At 32.7% G+C, this 14,032-nt stretch overlaps 2 protein-coding genes, 1 long non-coding RNA gene and 2 pseudogenes across 3 annotated transcripts in view; all 5 read right to left on the bottom strand.

Annotated features, from left to right (window-relative positions):
- LOC107635058 (TMV resistance protein N-like) overlaps positions 1-14,032 on the bottom strand; it is a 75,756-nt gene that overhangs the window by 36,409 nt on the left and 25,315 nt on the right. The window lies entirely within an intron of this gene.
- On the bottom strand, positions 7-1,053 carry LOC110262469. Its single transcript, XR_002361862.1, has 3 exons — positions 603-1,053; positions 355-404; positions 7-259 (listed from the first exon to the last, which is right to left on the bottom strand). It is a non-coding gene; the product is annotated as an uncharacterized LOC110262469 (long non-coding RNA).
- Positions 2,316-4,193, bottom strand: LOC107637131 (annotated as a pseudogene).
- Positions 6,367-11,076, bottom strand: LOC107637132 (annotated as a pseudogene).
- The window catches only part of LOC107635057 (TMV resistance protein N-like), a 136,631-nt gene continuing 135,970 nt past the window's right edge, over positions 13,372-14,032 (bottom strand). The window contains exons 7-8 of the mRNA XM_021121841.1: positions 13,699-13,776; positions 13,372-13,448 (exon numbers count right to left, since the gene is read on the bottom strand). The gene's annotated coding sequence lies outside the window, so the exon portion shown is untranslated. The remainder of the gene's footprint in view (positions 13,449-13,698; positions 13,777-14,032) is intronic.

Raw genomic sequence — 14,032 nt, 5'->3', positions numbered from 1 at the left:
TGTTCATACAGTAGAGGGGAAACCACTAGCATCTTATTCCTAGAAGCTGGAGAATGTGAGATCATGTCCATATTCAGTTCAAAGAGTTGCTTTTCTTTTCCCTGTTTGGGATTTTCTTTTCTTAAAATCTTGAATGTCTTGCTTGCACACCCAACGTGCACTCCTGTCTTTCAATAGGCACCCAGCCAGTGCTCAATATTTTGACATGAAAACAAGGATAATCAGAAAAATATTCAGGTTCACCTTCGCTGACCTGTTCCTGCAGCCGAATCAAAGGTTTAAACCCCATATATGGGCGATATTCATTGTCATTGAAGTAATCATTGGTCAAGCAGAGAATGTAAAGGTTATAACCTTTGCACATTCTATATGTTCTCCAAGGGATGATGCATCCATTACCATATCTAGCAGAATAAATTAAAAACCACTGATTTATCAAATCACCCAAGACACTGTATAAAACAAGAAACATAATTAACCTTTGCATGGCAATCAAACTTTAGCAATCAAAGTTCTAATGAGGTGCATCAAAGACATAACCCACAGAACTAGGTAGGTTATTCTTTATCAATAATCACAGATCAAAACAACTCGAAACTTACAAGAATGGCAACTAAGTTGACGTTGGTACTCTCCATGGCCTGCAGATTTTCTCCTTCCCTCTGTAATGAATCTGAATCTGTGTTGTTATTCTTCCCAAACAAGTTCTATGCTGCAGCAATGAAAAAGTCAAACCATTGTGAATCTCAAGCGCCATCTTCCTAAACACCCTCCAACCCAACAAAAAAATTTTGTTGTAACCTCATTGCAACAATTTACACATGAAACCAAGATTAAAATGTTTCCCGCATGATATTTAAAAAAGATAGAAATGCTATCACACTTGAACTCAAATACAACCTCCAAATTCCCAATTCATATTCCTCCCCACCCACCTTTTTTCATATTCACAATTTGAAACACGCAATTTAACACAGTCGCACATTTCCAGGAATCACATAACACAAACTCGCCACTATCGGAAACCAACATATTATTTTTCCTAAAAATGGAAAGAGAAAGAATTACAAAATAAAATACAACTTCAAATACCAATCTATTATATATCTATTATATATCTCTAATTTTAAGGCTAAAATGTGCCACATGTCATTCTCTTCTCTCTTCCTTTCTTTATCTCTTTCATTTTTTTATTTACTCTATCTCTCTTATATATCATTATCAATGACTAATTACGAATTTGACAATTAAAATATACAACATAACATTCTCTAATTATATTTAAATTAAATTAAAATTGTCATACGACACTCTCTTATTAAAATTTAGAGAAAATATTTTCCTCTAAAATTAGTAAACATCCTTCTTATATTTTCTTATCTACCTCTCTTTTTTTCTATTTCTCTCTATCCTTCCTACTCTATATATAATTTATAATTCATATTTTATATTAGTAATTTGACAAATCAAAATTTGTCACTAGATATTTTTATTATAATTAAAATAAAAAATTTTCTTAACTTCCAAAATTAACAAACTCCCTCTCTCATTCTTCTTCTTTATCTTTCTCTCTTTTTTCTCTCATTTTCTATTTTTCTCTACCTTTATGTTCTACAAAAAATAAAATTAATAATATAATATAATTTCAATAAAAAATATTATTATATACATATTTTTTATTTAATTTTAAATTTTTACTGCTTATCTTTTTAATATATATTTTTACTTTTTTTAATATTTATTACATATAATTTTAAAAAAATACTAATGTTGCGATTAAAAGTTAAAATTAAGATTCAATTATTTTTAAAAAAAATAAGTTAATTTTATAACTATCAATATAAATTTTTTTATGTTAATATCTAATTATATTTTTATATATATAGAAAAAAATATTATTTTTAAATAGCAAATATAAAAATTAATTATTTCTATTTGTACAACAAACTTAATATCTAATCAAATATAAAAATATACATGTTAAATTCTTTCAAATTTTAGATAACGAATGTTAAAATTAAGTAAAAAATTAAATTCTTTCATTTAAAAATAATAACTAAAAAACTTATTATTTAATTTTGTTTAAGACTCTGGTCTTCTTAGTCGACGGGGACTTTTGTCCCTTACGACCATTTTATAAAAGTAGTTTAATGTTATAAATTTTTTGTGTCATAATCTATAATACCAGGATCGATGTAATTTTAAAAAATTTATATTCCCGTAATAGTATTACCGGTAAAAATACTAGTATTATATAAACTCAAGATTTACATTTATCTCTGGGTTCACATGGCTATTGGATAGATGCATTCCTCTTGTTCATACAGTGGAGAGGCAACCAGGAGCATCTTATTCCTCTTGTTCATATAGAAGGTGAAGAATGTGAGATGATGTCCATGTTCAGTTCAAGAGTTGCTTTTCTTTTCCTTGTTTTCAGTTTTGATTTGTTGAAATGTTGAATGTCTTGCTTGCACACCCAACGTGCTCAAGATCTCCGTAAACGGATATTATCATAATGATTACTGGGAAATAGCAATTGGAAGCGATTGTGTTGGCATAACAGCTTACTAAAATAGTAACTGTTCACGCACACAATGCATAAATTATTATCTAACTACAGCGCTCGTTAAATAAGCTCTTGTTGATTAATTCTTTACCGTTGCAGATCAGCCAAGGCTGTACGTCATCATTTACTGAAGGATTTTCAATTAGGAAATAGAGAGCAAGTGCGATGGTTTCAGTTGAAGGGAATGAGACTGATACTGTGTTACCTTCTTCCTGATGATCAAACCATGATGGAATTTCCTTCCCAGGTATCCCCATTTGCAAGAAGTCTTCACGATCTTGGCTAGCTGATTCTGCAAAGACACAACACGCCTTTGATATAACACCATTTACATTTGATGCAACCAGTGAATAACAACCCAGTGCGTCTAATACTCTTAGACTTGATGGAAGCTTTAGCTTGCACATATTTGAGAAAGCTAAATCTCTTATATCCAAATCTGTCCACTTCATGTAACGTAAAACGATGCCATGAGTTGCTTCAAATTCCTACATAGATTATTTATTCATTATGGATTCTTATCGTAATTCTATACATCATACAATTGTAAGAAAATGGCACATACCTTGTTTTGTGTAAGGACACGATCAACATCTTGATAAGACCACAATCTACTACGCTTGCTCAGATTGTTGGGAGATTCTTGCTTTACAATATGTTTGCCCATATCTTCAAGAAGGTCATGCATCCTGAGTATATCGCCACACTCATCATCATTTGTTCTGGTTAGCAAAGATTTATCTATTAAAGTAGCAATGCCAATTTCAGCATGATAACCACACCTGTTTAATATATTTGTCACTTTCTCTAAATATTCTCCTTTAAAAAAGCAAGAAATATCTAAAAAAATATTCTTTTCCAAATGATCTAAACCATCATAACTTATTTTCAATGTATTAAAAATTTTGTTACGTGGACAGCTCTTTATTTTTTCAATAGCACTCTGCCAAACATGAATGGTTCATCCACAAAGGTGAGAACCCAATACTACAAGTGCCAATGGAAGGCCATTACAATAGGTTTTGGCCTTCTAAAAGCATTCAAATAAAAGAGTTCAAGTGCTTCATTTTGCTCCAACCCTTCAACCTTACAAATTCTATTCACGGCTCCATGCACTTCTAGTACATGTGTATCTCTAGTTGTGATTATTATTCTGCTTCCAGGACCAAACCAGTCTTGTTCACCAGCCAAATTTTCCAATTGGCCTTCATTGTCTACATCATCGAGAACTAGAAGGACCTTCTTACAGCATAAAGAGTCACGAATAATCCCTTTTCCCTCAAACTCGTCATTGAAAGTACCTGAATTTATGTTCATGCTAGCAAGAAGTTGCTTCTGTATTTGAACAATACCTCTTTTCTCACGTGTCTCTCTTACATTGACAAGAAAGCAACTAGCTTTAAATTCACTTCGAATGGTTTCATAGACTCTTCTAGCAATAGTTGTCTTACCTATGCCACCCATTCCACATATGCCAATGAAACGAACATCATTCACCCCAATACCGATGTGTCTAACAACTTCTTCCAACCTTGAATCATTCCCTACCAGATTCTCCATTGAAGATGGTAATTTCATAATCAATCTTTCATGTATATGTTGAGTAACGCTTTCCACGAGAATGGCCTCGTTCCTATACAAGAAAGCAATATCTGTGTAAAGTTTGGCAATAAATAGAACCAAAATAAAGTAACAATAACCTTAAGAAATTCCATTAGAACTTAGAAGGGAAATACAAAATCCTAAGGAGGATAATGTAAGTGTTCCAAAATTTCTATTCTTTGTCTTTCTGAATTTTTTTTTGTATTTTCTAATGCACATTTATTTAACTATCTATCTATTCAATTTATAATACACAAATTTTGATACCAAAGTTGTGGAAAGTTAAATTCTTGAATCTTGATAACTAATGTGATCTCCAAATTTGCCATAATGTTAATATCAAATTATTAAACTATTCTAATATTCTTTCCAACCCAATCTCATTCTTCCACCTCACAATTAAATTACATAGCCTCATAGATGTAAACGGGTAACATCACACCTTAAACGTAAATGAATTCGTTACGTGATTGGTTAATGATTAATTGTAAGCTACAGAAGTTGATTATAACTTCTTAAGTTGATAAAAGTATAAAACAAGCTACTGCTTTAATTTGAATATGACTGTACGTGTAATGTTTGAGATTTCAATAAATAATATTGTTTACATCTGAAAGATATTTTACTGAGAAGTGAGAACTGATCCAAATTATACAACAAACACACCCCATAAGATTTAGATTTTGCTCGTGCCATAAAACAAAAAGGACATTCGATATTTATATTTATGGCACATAAATTAGGACAGCAAAATAAATGAGTTTAATGGTGAGTTAGCTTACTCGAATCGTTCAGAGTCGCAATTAGAATAACTGACAACTTGTGTTAAGGCATTTCTCCATCTTCTAACCCTGTCACTTTCTTGTCCAAATCTGAGTTCATGTTTCTTGAAAGCATCTTCAAAGGCTCCAATTTGATGCCTGACGTTGCAAGGCTTGACATGATAGAACACTGCCACAATCTGTAGCCCCAGGTTGTTGCTGCACTCAACTAAATATTATGCTCAGTAAAATACTCTCATTGTTTTGTTGCTTTTATTTTTTTGTAATTTTGAATGACTTTATAAGCCTAATGAAATGTGCATAAAAATTATAGTAAAGGAAGTTTACAGAGAAAGTGGCTTCATCATTGCAACCAGAAATTATAGAAACCTATATCTGTATGAAACAATACCATATATAATTATACATGTCTTGAAGCAAATTATGGATGGCAAACATATTATTCTCATCTATTGTTATCAAAGGTCTTTCCATCAATACAAGCTTCAAAATAACAACCCTGGTTTTTTTAATGAATTTGTTACATAGTGTCTTCTTTTTCTTTTAAAACAACAAGCAATATCTAAAAAGACATTCTTTTCCATGAAATCTAAACTGTCATGACTTATTCTCTTCAACATTATTGGGCCATGAATGCTCTTTACTATTTCAATACGATGTCAATACTTCAAGTGCCAATGGAAGACCACCAATATATTTGACCACTTCTATGGATAAACTCAAATACCCTTGGACGGGTTTTTATTGTTTCGAAGCTTTTAAACAAAAGAGATCAAATTTAAAACCAATAAAGTCATTAAGTAATCGGCCACTTAGTTTTTCTTTTCTTGAATGTTTCTTCTTTATTAAGTAATCGACCACTTACTCTGATGCATAGGAAGGAGGAACCAGGGAATGATGCACAAATTCTGTAACTATACTTGCCCATGCTACGAATGTACATTATGGTGCAAGACCTGACCTAAGAATTGGGCAATTTGCTATTATTTTTGTAAAATATAACACTAATTACCTTTATAAATATATCACTAACCTCAAGTGAAGGGCATTTTATTTTAAACTATAGCCTAGAGACACCAAGGGAATGGAATTGCCCTCTTTTCTTTTTCTTTACTTTTTTTTTCTGTGTTTTTTATTTTCTTTTATTTTTTCTTTTTTGAAGGATTACTATTGCAACTGAAGGATTACTTGTATTGTTAAAAGATGTAAGATGCTTAACTATTAGCAAGAGTTGATCTTAGCTAGCTTATTTTGAGTTAGAATTTTTGTTATTTTTTGATAGTGTAAATTGGTTATGTAACAAAAGTTAGACCCTAGTCCCTAGCTACCACCAATAACAGTGCTTGCTTATAAATACTTGTAGTCTCTTGCTTCTAAAAAAATAAAATCTGTCATGAGGAACACACACACAAAATAAATAAAAAGGTTTTTAGTTCCATATCTTTTTCTAGAACATTAACATACAAACAGTTTAATATTTTATAAATTCAAATCGTTTCATGCATGGTTACATCAAACTCAAATTTATATAACACAATGCAGATTGACAACAACTGAAGTTGTGCATTGCTAAGGCTTCCACAGCTTTTAAGAACTGATGTTTCATGTTTCCAGACCCGGAAAAATGAGATCACTTTAGTTCTTGGCCAAAATCAAATTTGTATACTCCAGCTTCTTCAAAAACTAATCAAAATTGGAAAAAAAAAATGTGAAAATGTTATTAGCTTTCAAAATTGATTCTTCCAAAAAATTAAATAGTGCTCTTGGGAAATGGCCATACCTTTCTTCCCTGCCAAAGTTGTTCAGTTCACTCACATCATCTTCAAATATCTTTGTCTCACATATATTCATTATCTCAATGCTTTTGTTCAAGTCAAACAGACTTTGTCTTTCATTCTTTTGCCTTTCAATCTCACTTTTGTTCAAATCTTCAATATCCTCAATGCATGTCCAGCCAGTGCTCAATACTTTGGCATGATAACAAGGAAGATATTCGAACTCTTCAGAATCAAATTCCCCATACTCAACCTCCGGCCGAAGCAATAGTTTAAACCCCATATCTCGGTGAAATTCTCCCCTGAAGTAATCATTGGTCAAGCAGAGAATGTAAAGGTGATAACCATCACACATTCTATATGTTCTCCAAGGAATGATGCACCTATTACCATTGCTAACAGACAAATTCAACTTCACTGATTTATCAAATCCCCAAAACGTTGTATAAAACAGGAAACATACTGCAATACCCTTTAAATTTTTATTCAGATGGCAATCACTTGGATATGGGACTAGTGCTTGTGCTGCACCATTACCATTCAGAGAATAATTGACAAACAAAGATGGAATTTTGGTACTTGGGATCAGCATTTCCAAGACCACACCTTGATTTTCTTGATCCTGGCTACTAGAAGATTTAAAGGCAGTGCAAATGGTTGACAAAACATTGGATTCAAGTATGTTCAGTGATCTACACCCATATGCTTCTAATTCTCTAATACTAGGTGGAAGTTTTGGCAGAAACTGAAGACAACCACATCTATTTAGCTTAAGGGACCTAAGCTTGGAAAGTTCATGAATGCTTATTGGGATATTAGCAAACCAGTGACCACTTAGATCCAAATGCATCAATGATGGGAAGTAGCAAAATAGATCATGAGAAAAAGATATTTCACTCTGGTAACATCCACTCAAATTTAGATTACTCAACAAGGGGAGGCTTGAAATTGAAGATGGTAATCCATGAAGGTTAAAACAAGAGCCAAGATCCAAGTTCTTGAGGGTCTTTAACCTGTGAATGGTATCAGGAACAGAATCAAGTTTTCCACAACCCTTTATGTTCAAATCTTCAAGGCCAACTAAATTTTCAAGTGATGAGGGTAACTTTCCTATAGGAGTTCCGCTGAGAGAAAGCTTTGACAATTTTCTCATGCATTCTCCAAACTCCGGGGGATTTTCGAAACTCTCACAATGCTCAATGATCAGCTCCTTCAAGGAACTCATCTCCAATTTACCTGGAAGAGTTTTAAGCATTTCACAGTAGCTTAGATTTAAGTGAACAAGGTTCTTGTGGTGTACAAGGGATATGTGAACCTCAGTTAGGCTATCACAACCTTGGAGATCAAATGTTTCAAGAATGGGAACCCCAGAAATATCAGGTGTCTGCTTTAGGTTCCGGGAGCTACTCAAATCCAGGTACTTCAGCTTTTCAAAAAACTGATTAAAAAGAAAGAAAACACACAAATTTCAAAATATTATAGTCTTTCATAAGTCAATATGGTAAAATCAAATTTAAAAGATCTGTTGATGAAATGATCTAACCTTTTTGCCATGCCAAACTTGTTCAAGGTTGCTACGTTGCATTTTGATTTCAACAGCTTGATATTGTTGATTTAACAAGGGGAGAGTTTCCAAAGGACAAAAATCCCAATGCAGAACTCTTACTGCACTAGGGAAGTGGTTGAGGCCAAGGGGAAGTTCCATGTATGGTAAACTGAGATATCTTAACTGTGTTGTCTTTGAGAAGGCTTCAATGCTCCAATGTGCTGAGAATGGCTTACTCCGAAACCAATAAAATTTATCATGTCCAAAGCTTAGAACCATACTTTGAATTGCTTCTGTTCCCTGAACAAAATAAAGATGACAAGGAATAAATTTTACAATCAACTGAGATACCTAAAATGTGACCTTAAGAAATAGAAGGAAACTTGGACATTGATAAAACTTGAGGAAAATAGGAAATAAAACAAATAAATGTTTATTTTCATATCAGATCAATCAGTTGTAAAGGAAGTTTCACCTACCAGATCATTTGTCAACACTTGATGAATGTCATCTTTAGACCACAGCCTGCTACGCTTGCCTGGGTTACATGGAGATTCTTTATACACAATATGCCTCCCCATTTCTTGAAGCAAATCATGCATTTCTAACTTATTATTCTGATCTAAAGTTACCAAAGCTTTATCAATCAATGTAACAATTCCGCTTCCAATATCACTTCCAACTCCAACACAAAAATCACACATTCTTAATATATGTATTGCCTCATCTTTTTCCATTCCTTTGAAGAAACAAGCAATATCAAGAAAAATATTCTTCTCTGTTGGCATCAAATGATTGTAGCTTATTTTCAATGCATTGAGAACTTCAAAATGTGGAAAATTCATTATTTCTCTAATGGTACTATGCCAAAAGTCAGCATTTCTTCTATATAGATAGGAACCTAAAACCTCAACTGCCAAAGGAAGACCTTTAGTATATTTCACAACTTCTTTACCCAGAGAAGAATATCCTTGTTTAGGTTCAAGTTGTTTAAAGGCTTTCAAATAAAACAGATTATAAGCTTCTTCTTGATCTAACCCTTTAACTTCATAAGTTCCATGGACTCCATGTATATCTAGCAAGTGCATATCTCTGGCTGTGATTATTATTCTACTTCCAGGTCCAAACCAATCTTGATTCTCTGCTAAATTCTCTAATTGCTTTAGCTCACTTACATCATCAAGAACAAGAAGAACTTTCTTATTGCACAAAGCACTTTTTATCATTGATTTTCCATCTTCTATGTCATGAAAATAGCTATTTATGTTTAGACATGCAAGAAGGTCTCTTTGCAACTGAACAAAACCATTTTTTGCAGACAACTCTCTAACATTTCGCATGAAGCAACAAACTTTGAATTCACCTCGGATGGCTTCGAATACTGCTCTCGCTATAGTTGTCTTTCCTATGCCACCCATTCCCCATATCCCTACAAAGCGAACATCATTCAACCCAATACCTATGAGATTAATCACTTCCTCCAACCTTGAAGCAATCCCAACACGATTCTTAGTGCAAGATGGCAATTTCGGAATTAGCTTTCTATGTATGTGTTCAGAAATGCTTTCCACAAATCTTGCCTCAAGTCTAAAAAGATCATAAAGTGAAGAAAAGTCATACATCTTGCTTGTCACTCAAGAAACACTAGCAAAATAGTGTAACCGGTGTTTTAGTTTCCAAAATTAAGCAAAGATATAATTTTCTAACAAAAATACGTAGTATAAATATTATAACTTGATGAAGAATCATTCCGAAAAAAGAAATAGCACTTCAGCAATTAGATGGTTATCATTGACACCAAAACCCTTAATTACCATAATATGTTGATTGTATTTAAATTTTGATTAATACAAAAATCTTGCTAACCAATGTTATGGTGATAAGTACTAGTGTGCATTCAGATTAACATAGTAGAAAATAAATGAAGAATTACTTACTGATGTTTGGAATCCCAACCAGAATAACTAGCAATTTGTGTGAAAGCATCTCTCCACCTTCTAACCCTCTCACTGACTTCACCAAATCTGTGTTCATGTTTTCGGAAAGCTTCATCAAAGGTTCCTTTTTGGTGTCGCACATCAGAGGGCTCAACACCATAGAAGATAGGCACAATCTGTAGCCCCAGGTTGTGTTTGCAACTCCACAATCTTTTGAAGCTCATCCAAGCACCAAGCAGAGGAAGCATAGTTTGGCGAGAGAACAACGACCGCGAACATGGACTCTTGAATTGCTCTGAGAAGTTCAAGAGAGATAACTTGACCTCTCTCAAGGTCCTTGTCATCCTTGAAAGTTGTGATTCCCTTCCTTTCAAGCGAGGCACATAAATGATCAGTGAAGCCTGTGCGAGTGTCTTCACCCCTGAAACTCAAGAACACATGATAGGTCCATGATCTTGGTGAAGGAGGAGTGGAGAAAGAAGAGGCTTCAGCAGCTAAAGATGCCATTGCCATGTATACGGGAAAGTGTAATAACAGATTGTGTTTTGTGGTGTGTATATTTTTTTTAGCAATGTTGTGTTCAGTAAATATTGTTAACATGGATTAAATAGCAAATAAATATCATGGTTTAGTGCATGTGAATAGAGAGGAAAGTGAGCAGAAGCTGCTTGGGTAGCTTCCATCACAGGATAGGAGAAAGCCAGGAAGGAGTGCAAACCATTTTCTTTAAAGATATGGCCTACACACTACAGGGAAAAGAGAGGGTGCAGAATAGCTGAATAAGCGTTTACTTTGGTGATTTGTGTGGAAATTAAAATAAAGGTGAATCGTTAAGAAATAATTAAAAAGGTGAATTGGGTTGTTGCATCTAGATAAGAGCATATTGGTCTCCCATTTGCTACGTCTTCTTTTAACAATAACGGAATAACTCATAACAAGAATCTTCTTCATATGTATCCAGAAATTCTAAATTATAATAATATATTTTATCATAATGGATAACATTTATATCATGAATTTCATCATTCGTATTTAACTTTTACTTTTATTTAGTTAGTGTATTTAATATTTCAAAAAAAAAAAGCAATATCAAGAAAAATGTTCTGCTCTATTGGCATTAAATAGTCATAACTTATTTTCAATGCCTTGAAATTTTTGATCTGCAGACCACTTTTTTATTTCATTAATAGTACCATGCCTGAAATCATCATTTCTTCCACATAAGTCGGAATCCAAACCAATCCTTCTTAGCATTCCAACACAGTTCTCTGTGCAAGATGGTAACTTTGGAATCAACTTTTTATGTATGTGTTCAGCAATGCTTTACAGGAGTTTTGCTTCATGGGTGCAAAGGAATTAAGAAGAGAAGTAAAGTCATAGTTACAGTCTAGTTACTAATCTTGATTGCATTATATACAGAGATCTGAGACTCTGACATAATATGCAAGTAAACTAAGTATGATTTTTAATCCCTAAATAATGATTCATAGTTTATACGACTTCCTCATTTTGTATTTATATTATAACTTTGAATTGAAAAAAAAAAACTTATTAACTTTATAGACACTGTTTTATCAAATTTGATCAGAGATCTGTTCTTTTTTATAAAATAAAATATGTAATATAAATACTAAGTTCTCCTACAGTTAGATAATTAGCATCTAAGCCATGTCATTCTCTAACAATATATAATCTTGCACTATTTGATTTGTGCTTAAAGGTAGGTCAATGTCACATAAAAAAGAGGAAAGAAGTTGCAGCTGTTTGCTCATCTAATTTGACTAAATCTACATTTTGAGTTCTTTAGATTTTGACTGGCGATATTACTATTAGAAGGAATTGATCTTAGCTAGTTTATTGTGAGGTAGAAATTTTGTTACTTTTAACAGTGTAAATTGACTATATAACAAAAGTTAGACCCTAGTTCCAATCTACCACCAATGACAATGCTTGCTAACTAGTCTTCTTTGTCTCTTACAACATAAAATCAGTCATAAGAAACAAAACTAAAAGAGATAAAAAGGTTTTTAGTTCCACACCTTTTTCTAGAATGTTAACATACAAACAAGTTAATTTATTATTTTATAAATCCAAATTGTCTCATACATGATACATGGTTACATCAAACTAAAATTAAGACAACACGAGATGCATATTGACATGGGCTAAAATTTGTGCATTGCTAAGGTTTTCACAACCTTTAAGAACTGACATATCAAGATTCCAGACCAAAAAAATGAGATCACTTTAGGTTCATGAGGGAACTCTTATTGTTGTACTTTCAAGATTTATTCTTCTAACAAAAACTAATCAACACTGTAAAAAAATGTGAAAAAGTTATTAGCTTTCAAGATTTATTCTTCTAACAAAATTAAATTTAGCTTTTGGAAAAAGGCCATACCTTTCTTCTCGACCAAAGTTGATCACTTCATCAATCACATCATCTTCAAATATATTTGTCTCACATAAATCCATTATATCAGCTCTTTTGTTCATGTCAAACACTTAACTATCAAAGTCCTTACACCAGATTATAAATTGTCTTCAGCACTAGAGTTAATTATCTGCATTAATCCTTCATAAAACTTCATCATACATATTTTAAATTTATATATCATTTTCCTGAACATGTCACGAGATTTTTTTTTATAAAAGAAGTTACAGCAGTGGAGGAGAAATACAATGATTCCTCCAATGCCATGAAACTTTATAGAGCATAATTAATTACATTTATTAGCTTGAAGCAACAAAATTTCCTAATAAATCCATGCCTTTTCAATCTATGTATCTTACCTTCAGAAAAATATGTTGTTCAAATCTCTACTTTGAGATACCTATCCGAGTTTGCAATTTACCAGTAACTTAATATTGAAGTGTGCAGCATGGTACATTCAATCTATGATTACGACATCAACATTAACATATCTTTTAGTAATTTCACAAAATGGAAATTTCATTTTTTTTATCCTTCATACCATGATTATAAAAGGGAAAAAATCTTACACCAATATTAAGATCACAATTCATTTTCAACAACAATAAGATTAGAAGTTTTCAAATTAAAGGAGGATACAAAATCAAAACTAGAAAGGTTCCTACACTGCAAATCCTTTGATACAATTCAAGATGAACTTGGTTGAAAAATGGAAGATATAAAGGTATCTAGGCACAGAGAGTTGCTTTTGTCCAATGTGTATTCTTTTCTTTGAAAGCTGGACCCTTTTTGGAAAGAAAAGATGTCTGCAAATTGAAAACATGCAGTTGTTTTAAGAAACGAATCAGCATATTAAAGGTTTATCAAGTAAGAACTTCAAATAATGTGTGATAAAAAATTAGTTGTTAATCAAACAGTATTCAAAGTTCTAATGAGGTACATCAAAGACATAGCCTGCAGAACCCGACAGCATATAGGTAATTCTTTATCAATAATCGCAGATCGAAACAACTGGAAACATAAAAGAATGGCAACTAATTTGACATTGGTACTCACCATGGGCTGCAGATTTTCTCCTTCACACTCTAATGAATCTGAATCTGTCACGTCAGGCTTGCCAAGTCTCACTCGTTGCTGTAGCAACATAAAATTGAAAACATTGTCAATCTCAAGCCATCTACCTAAAAACCCTCCAACCCAATAAAAAAGTTGCTATAACCTCATCGTAACAATTACAGATGAAACCAAGATTAAAATTTGTTCTCAAGATATTCAAAGAAAAAAGAAAAAACAAAAGTGGAAAAGCCATCACACATGCACTCAAATACAACCTCCAAATGCTCAATTCATATTCCTTCCCAACCCACCCCTCTTTTTTCTCATATCAGCA

The sequence above is a fragment of the Arachis ipaensis genome, chromosome B04 (assembly GCF_000816755.2).
Source record: "Arachis ipaensis cultivar K30076 chromosome B04, Araip1.1, whole genome shotgun sequence".
Classification (NCBI taxonomy): domain Eukaryota; kingdom Viridiplantae; phylum Streptophyta; class Magnoliopsida; order Fabales; family Fabaceae; genus Arachis; species Arachis ipaensis.
Note: the sequence above shows the minus strand (reverse complement) of the source record. Positions and strands in the feature narration are given on the sequence as shown.